We start from the raw sequence: 22,141 nt of genomic DNA, 5'->3' as shown, positions 1-22,141 counted from the left end.
TGTGGGTGCAATCTGGGGTGCCTGGCCCTGCTCTCTGGGGTGCCTGGCCCTGCTCCCTGTGTCCCAGCCACTCTCAGCACTGGCTGGATCTGGGCTTCTGTGCTGGGTAAAGGCTGGCAGGACTTTGGCTGCAGGCACCCAGGGAATCACAGTCCCAGCAGGTCACTGGAACTGCTGACATGAATAATTCTCAAATGAGAAAAAGAGCAGGCACTGGTGGTGTAAAGTAAGAGTATAATGGCTTTTCCACTCTAGTGATACAGTTTGTTTTGTTCAAAATAAAAGAGCCATGTCCACAGGTATAAGCCCCAGTGTTTTCCTTCCCAGGTGGTCGTAGATCATCTTCAGCCTTCACCCAGGGGTGCCCAGAGCAGGTACCACCAAAGCCCAGCAGATTCTGGTGGCAGAACCACTGAAGGGTCACAGCCACGTGTGGACAACCCCAGATCATGACAAGGAAAGCTGTAGCTCCAAGGGGTGAGTGTCACCAGCTGCTGCAGAGCTGGGTGGGGATGGGGATGCAGGGATGCAAGGTGCCATTTCCTGGGGAGGCTGTGCCTGGCATCCACAGGGCCATGTTCACTGCTGGGCTGCAGGACCCAGTTCCTCCTTCCCACCGTGTCCAGTTCCTTTTGCTGTGGCTTTCCCACAACCCATGGAGAGCCACAGGCTCAGCTGGGTCTGAAAGCTTTAAGTCACCAAGCTTTTGGAGTGATGTGGTTCCCTGGAGAACATGGGAGTGTGTGCAGCTTTGAGCTTACCAAGCTGAAACTGTTTGTGTACCTCCCATTTCTGAGCTCTGCTTGAGGGAAGCAGGTCAGGTGCCACTTCATTTGAAATTCATTTATATTGACCTCATCAATGTTTACAAATACGTAAAGGGTGAGTGTCAAGAAGATGGAGTTAAGCTTTTTTCAGTGATGACCAGTGACAGGACAAGGAGTAATGGATACAAATTGGAGCATAGGAGGTTTAAGGTGAATATCAGAAAATTTTTTTTTACTGTGAGAGTGACAGAGCACTGGGACAGGCTGCCCAGAGAGGTTGTGGAGTCTCCTTCTCTGGAGACATTCAAAACCTGCCTGGACACCTTCCTGTGTGATGTACTCTAGGTGACCCTGCTCTGGCAGGGGGGTTGGACTAGATGATCTTTCGAGGTCCCTTCCAACCCCTAGGATTCTAGGATTCTATGATTCTATATAAAAAGTAATACCTACCTTGTCTGGGATCTTCTTCTTGACAGTGACTTATAACTGATGTTTCAAAAAGTATGAAAAAATTCCTGCAATGTTTCTAGCCTGTCAGCAATATATGCAAGAAAATTGCTTCCTGACCTCCATCATTTCATAACCTGAAGCATGAGGACTCATGATCTCAGCAACTGTATCTACTACAGTTCCTGAAGCTGCAGATTCTCATCTTATTATTGTAGACAGATTGGACGTCAGATAGTTATAGTTTAATTTAAATGTCCATTCTAATCCTTACTTTTTACTTCCTCTCTAGCTTTCATTGAAGTAAACAGTCTATTTGCAAAATGAAAAACAAAATATGAGGGGTTTTCTGTGGGGAAATTTAGACCTGGAATGATTTGCATTAGCTGGTCAGAAATGGGTAGCTGTTTTATTTGAGAAAGTAAAAGCTTTCTAGTCAGCTTTCTTTTCCTTCAGAACATAAATATAAGACCGGAGATCAGTTTATCTTAATGTTTTGCTGATGGAAACTGATGATCTTCTGGCTTTGTGCTAATGAAGAGTGTATTGGAGTTGTATGTGTAGTTTTACCTGGCTGGTTTTTGAGGGGTTTTTCTCCACCACAAACGTAATTTACAGCCACTTATCTCAGCTCTAGGTGCCAGGTTTGGCCAATTCTACCCTCTTTTCTTCCACATTTTGTTCAATGTTTGCTGCCACCCCCTGCCAGGGCTGTTGGTGCTGCAGAGCCCTTGGCCCATGTCCCTGTGTCCCCCCACTCTCTCTGCCTCTTGCTCCCAGGGGCTGCAGCCTCTGTCCTTAGTCCAGTTAACAAGGAAGTTACAAGTCAGTTTCTGTGTCTGCTCTGATCAGTATTTATGTGCATTAATATTGTTTCCAGCATCTCACCAGCAAGGACTTGAATCTTCAGGCAGTTCCCCTATGCTCTCCCTTTGTGTTTTAATTCAGAGGCACCTCTTGTTTGGGAATGTTTACTTCATATTAGGTAAATGTTGAGCAAACCATGGGAAGTCTGGATTAACAGTGCTGACTGAATCTATCCAAAGACCTTCCTTCTTTCCATTTTTCTAATCAGGAATGTTGTCATCTTCTATGACAGATTATTAATGCTACACACAAGCATGTAATAGAGATTGTGTTTATTCATTCAGGGATTTTTGTCCTGATAAACAGGCTGGCATAGACAAGTTATTCCAGTCACTGCATGGATTCTGCCTTTAAACTCAGCCAAATTCTTGAGAGCTCCTGGCCCTGAGCCAGCAGACCTCTGTCATGGCTCTTGGCTCCTCCTCTGCCATCCATCATCAGTGACCCATCACCCTGGCAGCAACCAGAAGAAATCTGGCATCTGGTGCATGTTGTTATCCCAGCCCAGGTTCTGATGTCTTTCCTCTATCTTTGTGTCTGGCTCAAAGCTGCTGAAGCTTTTCTGCTGAATTCAACAAGCTTTGGATTATGCTTTTCTTTCCTTAGATTCATCCTCCTTTTGTTTATTTTTGGTGGTCCTTTGTGTAAGGGAACAAAAATTAACCTCTCTATGGTTACTCTGTGTCTGCACTCCATCTATTCTATATGTTGTTTTTACTGATTATTTATTTCTAGCTATTTATCTTAGATATTCTTTCTACTCAGCATTTTTCATCTTCTGAGATGGCTTGTGAGGGCAGGTAATTTATGAGATGTGGAACATTTCACAGCTAGGTCAGCAGCTCAGTTAACCTAGTTCAGTAGTGAGTAAAAGTAACAAAAAGCCAAGCTTTTGGGTTGCTGTTGACCAGGGCTCAGGACCCCACATAGCCACGGGGAGATGGTTTGGGTTGTGACACGGAGAGGGGGATTTGGGCTCTGCAAACGTTGCTGACCACAGGCTCAGGGCCCGGGGCAGGTCCCCTCCTCCTCCCCTCTGCCCCCAGCTCCTGCACCCCCTGCCCAGCCCCAGCAGGTTTCGTGTGGTTCAGGGAGCAGCAGGATGGCATATTTTACCCCCCGCTCCCAACAGCTGCAGTAGGAGGAGCTGGAGCACAGTCACGACCCGCAGAGCGTGGTGACAACCAGAGTGACCCAACACTTAATGGATCGTGGACCTTCAGTCACCCCGAGTGACCCAGAAGGCTGGGAGTAAGGCAGATGTCTCATTCATCACCAGGTTTGTTTGTTTTGTTTTGTTTTCCTCAGGTGATAAAGCCAATATTATCATGTAATCAGTGTTTGCATCACCACGTTGGGGTGTGTCCCTCTGGGAGAGGTGGACACTGGGCTGGGTTCTCCTGGCAGGAGATCATTGCTCCCAGCTGGAGCCCCAGCACCTCCCTGGGTATTCCTAGAGAAAATAACCTCCAGCTGCCTCCGCCTTGACCTTCCCACGCCGTGGCAGGACTCCTCTTCCTCTGGGTTGGTTATAGGGGTGGTGGCTCCTGGCAGAGGTGTTGGGCAGGAGCAGCAGTCCTTGGTAGGGCTGGCATGGTTTGGGGAAGCATGGGGCTCTCTGTGGTGGCTCTGGAGGCTGGCTGTGCTCTTGCAGTAAGAAGGATACAAATAGCCCATGAGGTGTGATGAAAGGCCAAGGTGTGGGTGAAGTGGTGAGCTGTGTAGCCAGTAAGGAGCCAAGTGCAGAGCCCGGCCAGGCTCCTGGAAGGGCTGTGTCCATCCTGCAGTCCAGGGCTCTGCTGTCCTCTGCTGCTGGAACCACCAGGAGAAACCCAACCTGCAAAGTTGCTGTGCCTGCAGCTGGCTGTGTGCCTCAGGGCAGCTCTGGCACAGGAGCCCATATCCCTGTGCACGGAGAGAACTGGTGAGTACAGAGCAGCCTGGCTCCATAGCCGTGTTATCTGACGTGATATGTAGCTGCCTCTTTAAATTATTCATCCGTTTGCCATAGTTTGTTTGGTTTATATTTAGTTTGATATAGTCTAGAGGTTGGAGTAATTTTCTAACTCACTGAATGATCTTTTTTTTACTCTCTTAAGCACCTTCTCTGTCACACAAAAACAATTTTCAATCACAAGTACAAAGCACCCGCTCGCAGCCCGTGGACTTTATTTCCTGTGAATATAATTTAGCAGCTTTGGATACATTTCATTTAAATACATTTGCATAGTGAGGCCAAGTTAGCCTTTGACTTGGGGTGAACCAAAGTCCTTTCCATGCAAATACTTAAAGAAGGGGGTGACCTCTGTACCCAGGTTAAATACACTGTTGTAAAATGCTGTGTGCTGTGAAAAGCAATTAGAATATTTCTGCCTCTCTCTTGCTTTTTCTTTTTTTTTTTTTCTTTTTTTTGAAGGAAAGTAATTTAAGGAAAGCATTTGAGTGTTGTGAGAGGCTTTTTGGTTTGTTTTTTGTTTGTTCCAAGCCACATTGCATGACTCTCCCTGCAGTGGGAATTGCCCTGCTGGCAGTGACAGCCGGTGAGCCTGGTCAGAGCTCTGTCCCTGGGTCAGCCTGGCAGAACAAAGTGCCATCCTGCCACTTCCTTCCCCAGATTCTTTTCCACTGAGTAATTTATTAATTACAGCATGACCACTGGAGAACAAAACCTTGGCCTAATTTTGTTTTGAGTGTCACTGGATGTGAGTGTGCTCAATAGCTGGGAGCAGAGAGAGTCTTTGCTGGGAGCAAAGGCTGCAACAAGATGAGAGGTTGGGAGGAGCAGTGTTGGTTGGTCTTCATTTAAAGATTGCAATGTCCCTTACAGGGGAGAGGAAGGACCATTTTGTAGGTTGGAAAACTGAGATATAGGGAACAGAAATGACTTTGTGAAAGTCAAACTTGGAGCAAGTGACTGTCCCTGATCCCAGAGTATCTGCATGAGTTTTGCTTCTCGTGTTCCTCTCATTTTTTTGCTATAGATTTATAGCTTCAAAGAAATGGTGAGAGAGGCTGAAAGTCTGCAGCCAGTGTTGTACAGCAGGTTAGATGCAATAACATCAGACTATTCTGGCCTCAAAAGTCTACAAATTAATGAAATATCATCCAGGCTAAACTGCAGTTCAGAGCTTATTGATCAGCCCATCGTGCAACCAAACTTGAGGGACTGATGTTTCACTTCCAAAGGTGTATTTAGATATTTTCAAGGATAATCAATCTTAAATGTTGTCAGAGAAATTATTTGTCCCAGTGGTAGTTACACCCAACCACAGGGCAAGAATGACATCACTAATGAGTGATATTACCCAGTTTATATTTGTGAATTACTGAACCTCTGGTTTAAAAAAATACTATCAAAGCATGTGAGAAAGTAGATGCATCTGAGAAAGTCCAGACTTGATCTTGGAGAGTTTGAGAGAGGAAAGAAACTTGGAAGGAAAGGCAATTGGATTTGTTACTTTTAGCAAATAATGTGCTGAGGTCACTGGTGTCTGTGTTCTTCAGAGAAGCATATAAAGGCAGTGACCAGCTTTTAAAAGGGCTTGTGTCTAGCACCTTCTGCAAAAGAGGTTTGAGATCTTGTCAGGACACACTAAATAAATGTTAACAATAATTAGGAATCTACTGCTTTCTATAGAGCCTTGCAGTCACTCTAAAGGTGCCAAAGCTTTTCCAAAGGTGCCAAAGACAGTGGCTGTTTGTGGACAATGGTGTTTTGTCCATGGCTCTTGTGAGTCAGTCTGGAGCAGGTCCTGGGCAGTGAAGCCCAGCCCTGGTGGTCTGTGTGTGCACAGGCCAGGAGGTCACTTCTAGTGCCTGGAGTGCCAGCAGGGCACTGGTTCTACCCAGGGACAGAAACCCAAGTACCTTGAAATGTCTTGAATGCAGCAGTCAGCCTTTGTTAAGAGTTTTAAGCTTTACCTACTAACCTGAAAATTCATTTTGCTTCCTGTAATGTGGAATATTTAAAATTCCTACTGTTTCTAAAATCACTTGTGATAACCCTTCCTAGCTGTCTTTATAAGCCTGAAGAGTGTTCAGGTTCACCAAATACTCACTGCTTAAAGGTATGCCTGCCTTCTGCACTGGGAAAAAATAAATTGAGGCTTTCAGAAGCAGAAAATGAGCAGACTGTGCTATGAACTGGCATTGCAATCACAGTTCCTCCTTGAAACTGCCATCAGTTCCAGCTGTTTGGATTTCATAATCCATGGACTTTCAGTGGGTCAGCTGCATGACCCTTAAACTCAGGAGGGATCGAGTGCTGTGGGTTTAATCTGCCTAAAACTGTCCAAGTCTGAAATACTGACTCAAAAATGAAATACAGCTAATGTATATGTATTGATTCTTATTTTTTTTTTAAACTGAGCTTGCCTTAGAAATGTAGGTTTTCCAGGGATGTATGGGATGAAAATCCCTTATTCTTTCATTTGTTACAAAACAATAGTGACAGGTCTGCTATCATTTCACTGCCTTATTCTTTCCATGAGTTTACAGGAAGCAGGAGTGTGTTAAATCCAAGTTAGAAGTAACACTGGATCATTTCAAGCACCTGCTTTCTCAGAGCTGCTTGTTTTTTCTGTCCTGCTGGGGAAAATATATGTGGGTAAATGAAATGACCAGGTATTTTTTGAAGCTGCTTACTGAAAGTCAGAATGAAACTTCAGCTCCTAAGCTGAAAGATGTACCCGTCATGGGTGAAGCTGGGAGAGATCCCTTTTACCTCCTGTGGTTTTGGTGAGTGGGGCATCAAGTTTTCTAATATATCCCCTTTCTACAGCCCAGAGCTGAGTAAGGGAGATCCTGTGTGGGCACAGGCTTAACATGAGTCAGATTCAATGGAAAGAATTCCTGCCATCAGGAAACACTTCCAGCAAGGGTTGTGTGATTTTTGTCTTATGCTTATTTGAGATAAATATTTGCAGTTGTCACAGCCAGCCTGCACAGCAGCCAGATCTAATAGTTCCGCAAATGCTAGAGCTAAATGGCATTAGCTCTGAAAACGTGTAAAAAGGAGTGGATGCTGCACTCTGCTCACAGGCACAGACCTGAGCTCCAGCCCAACTAGAGAAAACACTGAACTAGCCTAAGGTTCACAGAAGTCCCTGCAGTGTATCAAAATGCACTAAGATATGTTGATTCACACCAGGTAAGATTTAATCCAGAACCCATGCAGAAATCCTGGCCAGAGATCTTTTCATAGAGGAATGTTTATAATAAATTGGATTTCTGCATAGACAGATAAAACCTTTGAGAATATTTTGTAGCATGTTCCCATAGAATGTAAAATTTCCCCAGATGGGAAATGCTGTAGCTATCATAGTTAATTAATCTTCCTCCTCAAAAAGGTTCTTATCCTCCTGCCTCTGTAATGCAGTTCAGGTCACTCCACTGGGATTTTCCCCCCATGTCTGGCATTAGTGCCAATTCAGTGCCTCAGCTCAGCTGAGAAGATGGAGGAGTTAAAACTGGAGGTGAGCTGAGGTTACACAGTTTGAAAGCACAGGAGTTCTTCTGCTGAATGTAGATCTGCCTCCTGATTCAAAGTCCTGCAGGAGCCCCAGTCCCCTCGTCCCAGAACAGACGTCCCTTCATCCTGGTGACCTTGCAAGGCTGGCTCTGCTCCCCTGCAGGGTGTTTGTTTGTGAAGTCTTGGATGTATTTCTTCCCAATGCAACACAGTGTACAGAAGCAGAACAAATGGTAAAATATTTTCTCAGTCTTGCTTCCTTCCCTGTTTTTTCTGTGCTCTGTGTTTTCATTCCTTTAAGACTCCCTCATCTTACCCTGCAAAGGTCACACAGGCAGTACAGACAGATGTTCCAGTGGAGTGTGAGCTCCTCCAGTCATGGATCCCTTTCTGAGGCATCATCCATTAAATGCCTGCATCTTAATATGCTCTGCCTAGCCTGGACCTGAAGTACATTAGAGTGATGGGGATCAAATGCAAAGTTTGGATTTGATTCAAATTCTGAATCCATGCTAAACTGAGGCTGTTCTTATCTGTGCTTTTAGTTAATGCAGTGAACGTTAATGCTGCGGCTGCTTTCACCTGCACAGGCGTGAGAGCCTGACACGCTGTGGGGACAGCTCCATACTCCAGTTGCCTGCTGAAAAAAATACAAGTCTCCTTCCATCTCTTCTGAGCTTTCCAGTCACTGAAAGGAGGTACACTTTGCTAGTGTGTGTTCCAGACAGCAAAGCTGTTCAGTAGCCACCAAACCCCGTGCTCAGACAAGGCAGCACTGGGTGTGCAGCTCTACTCTCCCAAACCCTCCTTCCACAGAAGCTGGAGGTACCCTTTTCCTTCTCCAGTAAGGAGCCCCTTAAACGAATATGTACAAGTCTTTAGGACTAATCTTTCCTTTTTTATCTTGGTTCTCCAGAGCCCCAGTGGGAGGTGGGTTTTGGCAGCCCTGTCTGTGGGTGCTGTGTGAGTCCAGCGTGGCAGTGCCACTTGGCATCATCCCACAGCTGGCTCTGAAGAGCTCCTCTGTTGCAGAGGTTGCTTTTGACAGATTCAAACCTAGATTTATTTGCTGAGCTCTCAATAAATTATCCAGCTGAACTGAGAACACTCAGGGAAATAAACAAATAGGCAATGAGAAATTTATGCCTCAACATAAACTGTCAAATCCTGAATGATTTATGTCTGCCTAAATCTGGCTGTTAATTGTTAGCTTCTGTTAGGTGTTTTTGTGCTGATGGTGGGAGGCAGAGCCCCTGAAGCAGGTTGATACCTGAAGATGAGTTTGTATATTTTTGACCAGGTGAATGGAAAGTGTCTTTGTCTGGGATGGAGAATGAAAGCCAACTACAGCCAGGCTGCAAAGCTGCACGTGACCTCACCTCATTGTGCTGCAGTTCCACGTTTAAGAGGAGGTTGTTTCATCCATTCTCTTACTCGGTCTGTCTTGTGGTCTTGGCTTTAATGCATTTTACCTCTTGTCTCCCTTTCTCTTATGTGTACAGGACACAGGACAGGGGGTTGTCTGCCCAAGAGCTGCTCTGGTACAAAATATTAAGAGTTATCTTTAGAACAGCAAGTGTGAGAACTGGGTAGCAATGGAGCAATATTGTCCAAACTTGACCAAAAGTTGTTTGGAAATAAGTACTAATTTTCTCATCCTCTTTTTCGCAGTCTCTTGGCAAATGTTTAGGAATCTGGCTCTTCCTGGCAGCAATATTCTTGTGAGTCATAAGCAAATCTGTTCCTAGGACACTTTCTCTCCTACAACAAAGGGTTAAGAATGCAAGCATCCATAAAAAGCAGACTTTTCCTGGGTAGATGGGACAAGGAACATTTAATTTAACAAATCTTCTGTATCCTTAGGGTGACTGAGCCAGTGAAATTCTGGGAGGAGCCCACATGCTGTACCAAGCAGGCTTCTCCTCCATTTTGAAACTGAATTTTAATATTTTTTTTTTTTCCTGCAATTCAGTACTTTTTCTGCCCTTCCACACCCTCAGTGCTGTCTCCTTCTGCAGAAACAAATGCCTCTTAAAAACCCTGGGAGCTTAGCAAACTAAGAAAATCAATGATCTTCTTTTCCCCCACCAATATCTAAATAGACATTTTTATGTGTTTTTACATTGCTGGCTGTTGAACAAAAGGTCACGACTGATTTGAAGTCGGGCTTTATAACCCAGATGGCGTAAAAGAAAAGAAAGCTATTTCTTTGGCTTCTCTTCTCAGGGGGTGAATAAAAAGATAAAAGAAACAAACATATAAATGTACATATCACCATGCTAGGTCATTGCAGGAGCTCTGCAGAAAGCTCCAAGTGTTGACGAGTGCAGCGATGGGCTCGTGTCGCACGTGGCAGCACAACTGCCTGCTAAGCCAGAGTGGCACCAGTCTGTAAATCACTGGGATTTATGGACAAATATCATAAGAACAATAACCTCTCTCCCTTCTAATATTCACCTCATAGTTCACTTTGTGGCAGTGGATTTCTGTCGTGGGCTGTGCTTTGGACACATCTTCTGTCAAAAGCCATCTGCTGGGCGTGCTCTGCAGATGTGAAGCCACAATTAAAGAGAATTGGGCTTAGCCTGAAGGATGAGGCCAAATTTAGGGCAGTTAAACTAATTGTACTTCGTGCCTGCAGTTAGAATTGCCCCAAACAGAATTGTACCTGTGTGACCAAACCTCCCAGGTTCCTGTGGGTGAGTGATTGATCCTTGTTGTGGTTGCAGCAGGAGCTGAAAACTTCTCTGGAAACAGTTACATTGGTGGGTAATTAGTGCAGGTTACTGTTTCTTCTGTTGTCACTCTGAGCCCTTCCCAGGCTTTTGTACGTGGTAACAATGTTAAATATCAGCAAAGCTATGTTGCCTTTCCAGAATAATGTTTGATGGCCAAACAAACAGGAAGACGTTTCAGGAGGAAGTTTTCCTGAGGTGGAGCCTTTTCCTTTCATCTGAAAAGGAAGAATTTGACTATTTAGACCACTTGTGATGTAACAAATGTGTATTTTATAAAAGCAAACAAGTGCCTGGGCAGAAGCAGAGAGGGATCCTTGAAATCCCGGCACTGCTGGATAAAATGGTAATTTTCCACTGACTCCAAAAAGGCCAGAGTACTTAGTGCCTTGAGGTTTTTAAGGACAACACATCCTCTGGTGGAAATACATCAGAAGACCTAGAACAGCTGGTAATCTGCCCCTTCTGAGTGACAGTCAAACATACAGGAAACCACTGGGCTCTGGTGGGATACTCATCCAGCTGCAGAAACAGGGCTGCAGGGAGCTCTCAAGACCTGCCTGCTTGTCCCAAACAGGAGCAAATCCCAGTAAATTATTCTGACAAATCTTTGTCTAAGCAACACTTGGAGATCTCTGGGGATGGATATTTCATGGGCTCCACAAACAGTCCCTCAATAACCTCCTACAAAATGAAAAGCAAATTTAATGAGGACTCCAGCAGCTCCCAATTCAAACATCACTTTAGAAAGACAAAGAAGTAAAGGAATTGAGTCAATTTACATCTTTTGGCAGGGAAGTGTGAATCACTAGAAGGAAAGGAAGGCATATGGTAAATACACTCTTAGTCTGTAGTAAGGAAGGGAAACTGGTGCAGCAGCAGCTGCATTTACCAACTGAAATGTCAAAAATCAAAACATGTTGTTGGAAATAGCAGATGCAGCTAATAGCACCAGGTACTAAATTAAAGGAATAAACATCAAAGAGGGTCCACAAAGTACAGGCAAGGATGTACTGGGATGGCAAAGCCATGTCCATGAGCCAAGTGACATCTGACTGTGTGGGAAGGAGGAGGAATCCTGCAGCCACCCCAGAGCTACAGTTTCTTCAAGAGAGAAAAGAAATTAATTTTTTTATTGCTTTTATTTAGATTAAAAAAACCACAAACATTTGTAATAAATTATAATATTAAAGGGATGAATGAAATTATTCATTGCAGGAAATCAATTTGTGACATCTTAATGTGTCCTAAATATTGTAGGCTCTGAGCTGCTCCCCTCACGTACCAATGACATTAATAATGTCTGTGATGGGCACGTGGCAGCTCTGCTCAGGACAGGCTTGCTCCAGTATGATTGCTCTGTCTGGTGGAAAAAAAACAAGTTTAATGTGACATCATCAATCTAAGACCAAGAATGGGATGGATTTTCTGATTACGAGGTTAAGTGATGCATCAGGAGAGAGCAGAGCTTGGTCACTGCGAATCATTTAAATTTAGGAAGACTGAGGACCATGACATTATTGGCTGGCATTAAAGAGCAGTTCTTTGATACCAGCCATTTGTATGTGTCCTTTCTTCTTCATGACTATATTTATTATCCAAGCAATAGGAAAGTAGGCTTGGGGAAGCCATTCTGTTCAGTCTTTTGGTCTTTGGTTCAGTGTAGCTGGTAACAGGATGGTGATTGAGGCAGACTGAGCTGCTGCAGTGCTGACTCTGTTTCTCCTGGCAATAATCCCATCATTAAAACTCTGCTGCCCTGGTTCAGAATGTCATATCTTAGTGGAAGATGAGATTACTCTTTCATAAAAGAAAAAAGAAAGACAAGGTTGGACCCTCAAGAGTGATTTTTAATTATTTCCAGATCTTCTGGGTCATTAGGAAGATGAAGGATGGCATCAGTTAAGATGCAGGGCACACTGATATAATGTAATTGATTTGTACATATATTTAACTGATGATTCATAAAATGTGATATGGCTGAAGCAGCACAGCCTGGAGTGCAGGCAGAATATGAAAGGTCCAAGCTCATAATAGAGAGATTACTGGGTCTGCCACTTCTGAAGGTGAGAGCCTGAGGACAGGATTCTTGACATTCATCATCATTATCCTTATTTATTATTTGCATTATAGCAATGTCTAGGGGCTAGATCCTGTTGCTGGTTGTGCTAGGTGCTCACAAGTAGAGAAATGCAATGCAGGAGTGTGGGCTTGGCAACACTGACTCCAGGAGCTGCTGCCTGGCAGGGCTGGGATTTCACTTGAGGAGCCTCGTCCTGCCTGCTGGTACGTGCTGTCTGCAACCATTAGATCATTTTCTTTCTAACTCCTTAGCAGTCACCTATAGGGAGGCTTGCCAACCCCACCATCTTCTGGTCATTCTGATGGCACTGCTGTGAGTGCTGGGGCGCTGTGTGTGCCAGGGCAGTGGTCCCTCTCCCACCCTCAGAGGGCACCCAGCTGGTGGGGCAGAAAGGCAGAAGCCCACCCAAGTCACCTGTAGCACAGCCACTATTTGTCAGGCTGAAGACTCTGAGGATTAGACCTGACTGGCAGCCTGGAAAACCTGTGCAAACCCTCCTCATCTATGAGACGTTCCAGGCTTTGATAGCTTCAATTTTTCATTTCAGGCACTTATATTGATTGCTTAAGAACTGCACATACACACACACACCAGAGTCCAGGAAAATCCGAGCAAACTTTTCCCCAAACAGTCATATCCCAAAGGACTAGGAAGGATTGATTTTTACACATCCAGCTTTTAGGCTACCCACATCTCAATCCAGACAATTTTCTTTCAAGAGAGTCCACTACAATCCACTTAATTGTACTTTCCAGCCAAGCCATGGAAGAGATTTGTTGGCTTTACTGTCCAAAGAAGACACAAATCTTTCCTTCCAATTTTTTACTTTGAGTTGATAAAATAGTGAGTGAATTTCTGACCCTAAAAGCAATAAAATATCAAATTACTGAGTCTGACACCCCAGGGAAAAGATTAGTTCATGGAGGAATTTAAAGACTTGGAAAGGAGGACTTGGATGTATATTTTTCTATTTTTTTTTTTTTTTTTTAATTGGGTAGCAATTATTCTCAGTGTAACTTTCCAGTTTGGCCAGGACAGCTGCTAGCTCTGATTCTGTGCTCCAGATAACAACTTGGAAAAATAATCCCAGGATGGGCATTAAAAAAACCCCAAAACATTTTATATATTTTCTTTGGCTGCAAATTTAATAGTTGAATATGTTGTACTTGACCAAGTCCAATAACATTTTCTAAAACTGGGTTAGAGATACAATTCTGTAATACTTCCAAGTGTGCAGGTTTATTTGAGGCTCGGATGTTATGAAACCATCAGTTAAAATACGTGGTTTTATCTGCAAACTGCACCACACCTCCCTTCCCTTGGAAGCAAGACTGAGAGACATGGGTCAGGAAGGGGCTGCTTTGTTCAGTAGCAGCACCAGGACAATTATCTAATTATCCAACTACTTTGTTCAGCACTTCACAAGCTGAAGGATTAAAGATCCAACCACTGAAATCAGTGAGGCTTCCCTCAGGATGAGCCTATTCTAGCATCTCCTGAGGGCTGGTGGGGGTGACAGTGCTGGTGTCCCTCCTCTCTGTGACACCCTGGGACGGGGCTGGGGGGGCTGCGGGCAGGGGGTCTGCTCTGTGACAACTGCTTGGGCCCTTAATGGTAGGTGAGATGAATCTAGTCCAAGAGATGAGGAACCCACCTTGGTTCTGACCTGATTTCATCCAATTCAGAGCTTCAGTTAAAATGAAACTTTTTTCCAATGTTTTTATGTACTTTTTTGTTTGTGGGGGTTTTTTGTTTTGTTTTGTTTTTGGGGGGGTTAAGCACAAAAAGCCCCGTGATTTTGTTCAGAATGTTTTGCTGGTCAAATCCAGCTCCCTGCTAGGACTTCTCTCAGTTTCCCCAGCTGGCTGAGGAACCTCATCTCACAAAACATTGTGCTGAAAGCAGCACTCTATGCACAGCCTGGTACAACCAAAAGTAAAGTTTCAGCTCTCTTTGTTTCTTGAAGCAGTGGTTAAACCCTTGGGGGAGAAAAAGTGGGGTGCAGTGAGCAAACAGGCAGTGACCCTTAATGCAGTGCTGCACCCACCAAGTTGTAATAACAGTTACTGCGAGTAACTGCTTATTCCATTCCAGCAAAACAAGCAAATAAACTGCCGAGGGTGGTTTGAAACTTCATACAGTGTAATATTCCTGTAATGGAATGCTTTTAGAGAGGAGCAATAAAAATAAATTGAAAACTGCTTTTCTGCTGGATACAGCTGGCATAAGCACCATCTGAGCAAACAGGATAACATGAAGCTTAACAGAACATCTCTAGTTTTATTACTCAGAAGCAATAGGTCTTATATTAGTATAAATTCACTTTAAAAATTGACTTTTTTAGGAGCCCTCTGTTTTAATTCTGAGCAGTATAATTACAGGTCTTTATATGATTTAGGTTACAGAGCAATTAGCTTGCTTCCAAGACTCTCGAAGGGCTGTTCTTCCCTTTCCTGTGCAGGTCTCACTCTGCTCTGAATTTATACACAGAAACCAGTAAAGTGAAATTGTTCATATCCAGGGAAGTGACTGTGTTGCTTGGCTTGGCCTTAAGTACATTTTCTGCAGGGTGGCTGTCATAAGAAATGCAAATTAGAGACAAGGCGCTTGCATCTGTAAACCAGAGTACATAAAATGGTTGTGCAGTTCTTGGGAGCCATCAAAGTGTTGCAGCCCTCCTGGCTGTCCCTGTGTCACTCCATCCCCATCCCTGGCTGATTCCCTTCCTCTCGTGCAGCTTTATGTGCCCTATTTGCAACCCAGGAGCACAGACACCCAAGCGGAGGTGTCAGGGCTTCCTGTCCACCTCCATCTCACCCAGAACCTTGCCTGGTTCCAACAGTGCAGGTGACTCAGTGGGATCCCTCTGAAGGCTTGGGTGCAGGGCAGCACAGAAAAAAATACACACTGTCCTTTAGGAAAGATGGCTTAAAAATAAAATTTTGTAAGTGCTTGTTTTAAGGAGTTTGGAAGTTCCCACATCTGCTTGCTGTTGCTTGGCACCTTGCACCAAAAAAATTGTATGAGTCTTGTCTGTGGGTTGCAGAATGGTCCTGCCTTGCAGCCCCACAGCTAACTGAACTGCTAAAATGTGGAAGGCTTGTCTTATAAAGACTGTAGAAAGACAGAGTGGATTTCTAATCACAAATTGTGAGTCTTAATTTTTAAGCCAGGTCTTTAGCTGCTATAAATTACTGATATTCTTTCCCCACTGGATTCCCTTGTGCTTCCTTTCACCTGCTAAAGGCTCTTCCAGCCTCAGCAGAACCAGGGTGTGATTTGTGCTTCACCTTTCCCAGGGTGTGATTTGTGCTTCACCTTTCCCTGGAAAAGGTAACAGAAAGAGCATGACCTCTCTGCTTGAAGTCACTTTTGCAAATAGAGCCTTTAGTCTTCAAATTTCCCTGAGCTGTGATATAACCCAAGGAAACTACAGCACTGCCACCACATTCTCTTGCTGCTTTCTGTGCTGAGCAGCCACATTACACTTTATTTTCCTTGCCTCGTGTTTAATAGTACTTGATCATAATCTTAATTTGTGTTGTTCTTTGAATTCTAACTAAAGATGACTAGTGCATCTACATGAAGGGAGTTGCCTCATCACTGCAATGCAGGGTTCTCTGGGACAGATTTCCGTGGCTGTTTAGCAGTACCTACACACCACAGCTCTGAACATGAAGTGACAAATCTATTATTAATATATGACTAAGTAGCCCACAGGTTCGATAAAGGCTTTCTCCTCAGGTGACCAGTTCAAATATAACACAAGCTGGAAGCTGAAGTTATTACCATTTGATGGCTTTTTGTTAGTCTGTGTGAAATGAAGAGTTCACATCTTGCACAGTAATGGACTTTCTCCAGGATGTGTGGTGGTGTTGTGTGCTTAGGAGAGCGATCAGACCTGCAGGGTGATGGACCTTTGCTGGTGAGCAAACACTCCCCTGGCTGCTGGTGTTGCAGAACAGACTTCACTTGTTTGCTGCGCTCAGAGGCAAAATGCTGGTCTCTGTTCTGATGTTTTCTCCACGGCTTACTAGCTTCTGCAGATGAGCAGGTTATGGTGGATAGATTAGCACAATGTTTTATAGGGCCATGCCAGTTACTCTGCCTTCTCTCCAGGCCTCGTGATCCAGAGGCTGGATTGTCACAGCCGAACCAATACCAGGAGGAAGGGTTCAGTGACGTGCTGATCACAGCTTCTGGCCATCTTGAAATGCAGATGGCTTTTGCCTCCCTATCTGGTAGTCCCACCTCTTAAACCAGGCCCACCAAGGGAAGGGTTTCCTCTGGAAACCAAATTTGTCTGCCCTCTAAGTTCCTGGAGCTGGCAGCAGAGCAAAGCCACCGTGATGTCTTTGGGAGGGGAGCAGCCGTGGTGCTGCTGCTGGCACAGGGGAGCACAGAGCCTGCCTGCTCCCCTTCATTGCTTTTAATCAGGCGTGCAGCTCTGGTGATTGGGTCTTTAATATGTGCCTGTTCCTCAGGCCTGTCTTGTTGCCTTTCTAGTTACAGCAGGATGATTACAGAGCACTTTGTCAATACCCCAGAAAAGCTCTGAGAGCGTGGGTCGATGGGAGCTGGTTTTGCCCAAACTGGCCACGGCTGAGGAGTGCCAAGGGGAGGGATTGCCTTGCCACACCAGGAGACATCACCTCTGCAGACATTCCTGGGAATGTCTGATAAGGGTCAGACAGGGAAGTTAGAGGGCTGGAATTAAGTGGGTAGCCCAAGATCCCAGATCCTCAGTTTAGTGCTCAGAGTGGGGTAGGATGACTCCAAACTTTTATATTTCCTTTTTAAACTCTAAGTAATCATTGTATGAATCCATGATCTTGCTGGCAGGGAATGAAGGCTCAGGGAAGTGGAGCTACAGCAGTTCTGTTCACTGATGACACTACTGCAGAGTCCTCAGGGACTGTACCTGTGTCCTGTGTTCCTTGACCACCTGCTGCAGTTTTCCTGTCTGCAAATGGGGAGGTGAAAGCTCTGATAACATCTCCATTTGCTTGTTGTTTAACTTAATAGACATTTTAAAGAAAAATATGGATGAAAAATAGAGAAAGTACTTTTGTTAGCAGGCAATTTGTAGAGGCTGTTGCAGAAAAGCTGCACCTGACAAGGCTGCCTGGGAGTAGGTGATATTTCCCCAGAGCAGAGGGCAGGAAGGAATTTAATCCCAGTTGGTTATTAGATCAACTCTTGCTTGAAATCCCTGGGTTTGCTGCTGGCATTTTTTTTTTTTTCTTTGTCATCATTAACTGTGTGAAGGAGGTTCTCAAAGGCTTTAAGTCCTGTTCTGGTTGCCAGCTCCTCTGTCCTCACTGCTTTCTGCTTCCCCACAGTGGCAGGCAAAGAGCTCCCATGCCTGCTGCAGAGTAATCCTTTGCTTTCATCTTCTGTGCAGACCAAAGCTTTGCTCCTGGTAAACCAAGCTGGTGGGTCTAAAGGTTTCCAGTATAAAGTTCGTGGTGTCACTGGTTCCTTGGGATCCAGAAGGAACTTGTGTAAAAGAAAGTCAGACTGAATTTGATATCCAGGGATGCTCTCCAAGGACAAAGCAGATTGACCTGAATTTTTCCATGTAATGGCAGGGCTTGCAGTAATGAATTCTGTCTTATCTGCCTGATGGAGTTATGATTTGCAGACATCCAAATCCGTAATTCAGTGAATGCTGCTCAGAACTTGGGAGGGTGGCTAAATAAATAAATAACATTTGTCAATGCAGAATAATGTGCTTGCACGTGGTTAGCAGGAGGCAGGCAACTGTACATCACAGCGAAGAATAATGTCAGGTTTTGAAATCAGATAAATTGCAAATAACAATGCAGAAAGCTACTGAACCTTGAGGAATATCAGGAGCTAGACTAGATGGAGAGGCTGCAAAAAGCCTTTGTTTGGAAAAGAGAAATAGAGACCAGTAAAGACAGGAGTAAAAAAAAATGGGGCGGGAACAGCAGGCCATAAAGCTGTGATCAAGTGCAGGAGAGATGATAAAAGGCCATGGGCAGCCCAGAAAAAAATATTAAGAAGCAATAAAATGCAGCATCAGTGGAGATAAGATGATAATTTGTAATTCTCAGCAGAGCCGTTTCGGCACCGCGGCTGTTTCTGGGCTGGGAAGCTGAGCTCAGCTCTGCTCCCCCCGGGCACTGATTTACACCTCAGCAAAGCAGGAGGAAAACCCTCCAACCAGCAAGTGAGAGTATTTGTGGGTGTGCCTGTGTGTGTGGTTTGGGACAGGCAATTCTGGCAGAGCTTAAACTTATCCCTGAAAGGGCTTGAAGGGCATCTCCAAACCCTTCTGTGCCTTCCTGACTTCGTGCAAATGAGCCTCACCCCCACTTTCCCTTGGAAAATGGCTCAGCAAGTGGAGATAGAGAACTAAACTCCCCGTAGGTGCTGGTGGGAGAGGAAATCCTGATCCACACTGAAGTGAGGGGTGGCCCATCCCATGCCAGGGATGGGCTTGAAGTCAGGTAAAGGATTTGGAGGGATTCTTGCTTGGCCTGCTGGCAGGGGCTGCCTGTGCTCCCCACTGCAGGTTTAGTTCAGCCATGGTCAAACACGGTCATTCTAGACACCTGTGACTCAAAATAAATTAAAATGTCACTGGGTTTGGCTGACCTTTAGAGATGTAATGTTAATCTGAGCATTGAGCAGGCACACAGGAGCTGGTGGGTGCAGATGTGGGTGTACCACAGGGCAGAGCCACCTCCAGGGGTGGAGGAACCAGCCTCAGAGATAGAGGAACATGGGCTGGAGAGTGGGGGAAGGCCTGTGGGAGGGAAGGGAGCTGCGTGGAGCTCTCTCTCCACTCCATCTCTGCATCCTCTAAATGGCACAGGCATTGTTCAGCAGTTTTCAAAGATGCTGATAATGATACAGATCCCTGGTACTTATTAAGCTGATGGCTTTTAAACATTAAATCCCAGCTATAATTAAATTAACTGAAATTGTTTTGGTTTTGTTGTATGTTTTGTTGGGGTTTTTTGTTTGTTTGTTTTTAAAGTATCCTGAGCGCTCTTCGGCAGCATTTAAAAGGTGAGGGAATTGCCTGCAGGCCTAAATAAACATTGCTGCAGATTGCATCTAGGACTAATTCACCAGCTAATGACTGAAGTTGCAGCCAGGGGACCACGGAGGAGAGGGGGAAGAGGGAGGAGGCACAAGCTTCATGACTGAGGAGGATTTAGTGATGGTGTTGCTGTTTTTCCTGCAAAGGGATTCCAGGCTCTCTTGCAAAGCCAAGGAATTATCTGCAGAATGACATGCTCATCCTGTTCATCAGGAAGTGATTTCTTATTAAATTTATTTCAGTTTCAAATAGTTTCATGCAATCCTCCAGTACAGATTCCCCAGCCTACCCTCCCTCTACCTGAGGACAGTCTGACCAGGGGAAGAAAAGGCATTAGTAATGTCAGAGTTTTTAGAACTTCCAGAATTTTCTCATCCTCTCTGTCCCACAGGCAGTCTTGGCAAGGGAAGGAGAAAGCAGGGAAATGGTGAGAGGCAAAGAACTGAGGTTGAGCTCTGCTGAGCTGCAGTGTGGCAGGGTCTGGCAGCAAGGGGAGCACGGCCCTGGGGTGCCCCTGGGCTGCAGCAGTGTCCCTCTACCTTTCAGTGCATCCTCTGCTGCTGGCTGAGGAAGCTGGTAGATGTGGTCCTGGTACCAGACACATGGGAAGGGATTTTCCATCCATCCCAGCATGATGGGATTGCCCACATGTGGATTCCAAAGGGGCTGGGGAAGGGAAGGCTGTGCTGCAGCCTCCCCTGACCTTAATCTGAGTGTAGCCAAGCATCAGGTTCCTGAGCAGGCAGCCTGGGAACTCTCATGAGCACAAAAATCCATTTTTTAAGAGAAGAGCTGAAGGAAATGACAAACTAAGTTACACAGACTCTAACCCAGCTTGCTGTTCTGTATTTAAATCCATCGTTATAGCCTCGGGCATCCTTGAATAATTACTTTTGATTCTCCATTCAGGTCTAGATGATGCTGCAGGAGGCAGCCCATGGCTCCCCAGGTTCAGTCGCACCAGCGAGGGGCTGGGCTGGCTGTGTGGAGCTGTCCCCCCCTGAGAGGAGGAACCAGCACTGAGGACTTTGGCAGGACAAACCCCTGAGCCCCTGCTTGGTGGATGCCTGCTGGAGGATCTCCCCATGCTGGCTCTCCTCTCCCTGCATCCCAGTTTAACACGGTGCGTGTCCCACACTGTCCTTTAGCAGCTGGGCTGATCTTCAGCCAGGCAGCCCAGCTCAAGGCCTGAGGCAGGGTCAGATGGTCCCTCAGGCAGCCCCAGGTCCCTTTGCTGCAAATTGTCACATGGTGGGGAAAAAACCCCAGCAGTTTTCATCACTCCTCTGTGAAGGACTTGGTGCTGACTAAGCCAGTTCCCACTCCAGGAGCATCAGTCATCCGAGCAGGGGAGCAGCTCTGCCAGAGGTCAAGTAAAGAACACATTTTTTACGGGTGAAATGAAGGTTTGGGTACAGGTTAGTCCTCATGGCAACAAACCAGGGATGTCTCTGGCTCCTGGTTCCATCCCTGGGTTGGGGGTTTGCTCGTCCTTGGGGATCTGACCCAGCAAAACTCTCTGTGAGGCTCCTGGCCACGAGTGCTGCTGGGTGGAGCAGGCAGGGGCTGAGCATCTCCCGGGGTGCTGGGGCTGTGGTGGCAACTCTGCATCCATGGGGAAGACACGTGCTCAGGGCTAAACTGGTTTATGTTCTCTGGGATGTGTGTGCTGCATCAGCCTTGTGCTTGTCCCTCCACGCAGGGGGGAATTGAGTATTTGCAGCTTGCTTGAGTAGGTGAGAATAAAAGTGAACGTGAATGTCAGAATGTGCTCTTCAGCTGTAGCAGAGGTTCTGAGCTGCAGCACATGCTTTTGTCAGATCACCTTCACCAGGATCACCTCAGCAGAAATTGCTTCTGAAAGACATTTAACATTTCTGTTCTGGCTTTGAAGATCTGATTAAACTGTGTTCTGTTTTGAAGGAATTGAAAATATACTTGTTAATTTAATAGATGGCTTCCTTTGGTTGGAAGATTTGTCCCTGTTAGGCACATCATTCAAAAATTATCTGTTGTGGTTGAAAAAATAATTCTGAGACATCTGGATTTGTGCTAATATCTGTCTTCAGTTTCCTTCACACTTCATTGCTGACGTGCCCCAAAAAGCAATCCTTTCTTAATCAGGGCTTGTTTCTCCTGTCAGGTTATTGTTCATCATGATCTATGAAGCAACAAGAAGGCATTCTCTTGATTTCCATAAGTTAAGCTGACCAGCCAGTGCTGACAGCCCTACTAAACCAGAGCAAGTTGAATGTTTAAGTCATAGAGTTTTATACCAAATCTGTCATTTTGACAGAACAGATGTTTTTCCCTTCCTCCCACCCTCTGAATTGCTTTCCCTGTTGAATGTAGGAACCACCACCTGGGGGGAGGCTGGAAGGGAGGATGGGCAGATGGACGGACACATGGGTGGCTGATGGACTGACGGGGTCATCACAGCCCCCAGCTCTGGTGCAACACAGGAAAATCACACTCCTCCCTGTCCTGTTTCATCTGCAGGATAACCACCTACTAATTCATCACAAGGAGAGCACAGCAAAGCTTAATCAGTTAATATTAGCATGGCACTTTGTTAGCCAAAGCACTGCTTACCTGCTAATTAACAGTAACTGTGTTAGGACCACTGAAAATTAATGCATAGTTTATTTCCTGGCATGTTTGACAACACGGGCAAGGAGAGGATGGCTGCCTAGTGGG

General features: G+C 45.3%; 1 protein-coding gene across 1 annotated transcript in view; it reads left to right on the top strand.

The window, feature by feature from the left end:
• Positions 1 to 456: 456 nt before the first annotated feature.
• The window catches only part of PLXNA2 (plexin A2), a 227,148-nt gene continuing 205,463 nt past the window's right edge, over positions 457 to 22,141 (top strand). Inside the window, exon 1 of the mRNA XM_051638828.1 lies at positions 457 to 477. The gene's annotated coding sequence lies outside the window, so the exon portion shown is untranslated. The remainder of the gene's footprint in view (positions 478 to 22,141) is intronic.

This window comes from Apus apus, chromosome 23 (genome assembly GCF_020740795.1).
Source record: "Apus apus isolate bApuApu2 chromosome 23, bApuApu2.pri.cur, whole genome shotgun sequence".
Lineage (NCBI taxonomy): Eukaryota > Metazoa > Chordata > Aves > Apodiformes > Apodidae > Apus > Apus apus.
Note: the sequence above shows the minus strand (reverse complement) of the source record. Positions and strands in the feature narration are given on the sequence as shown.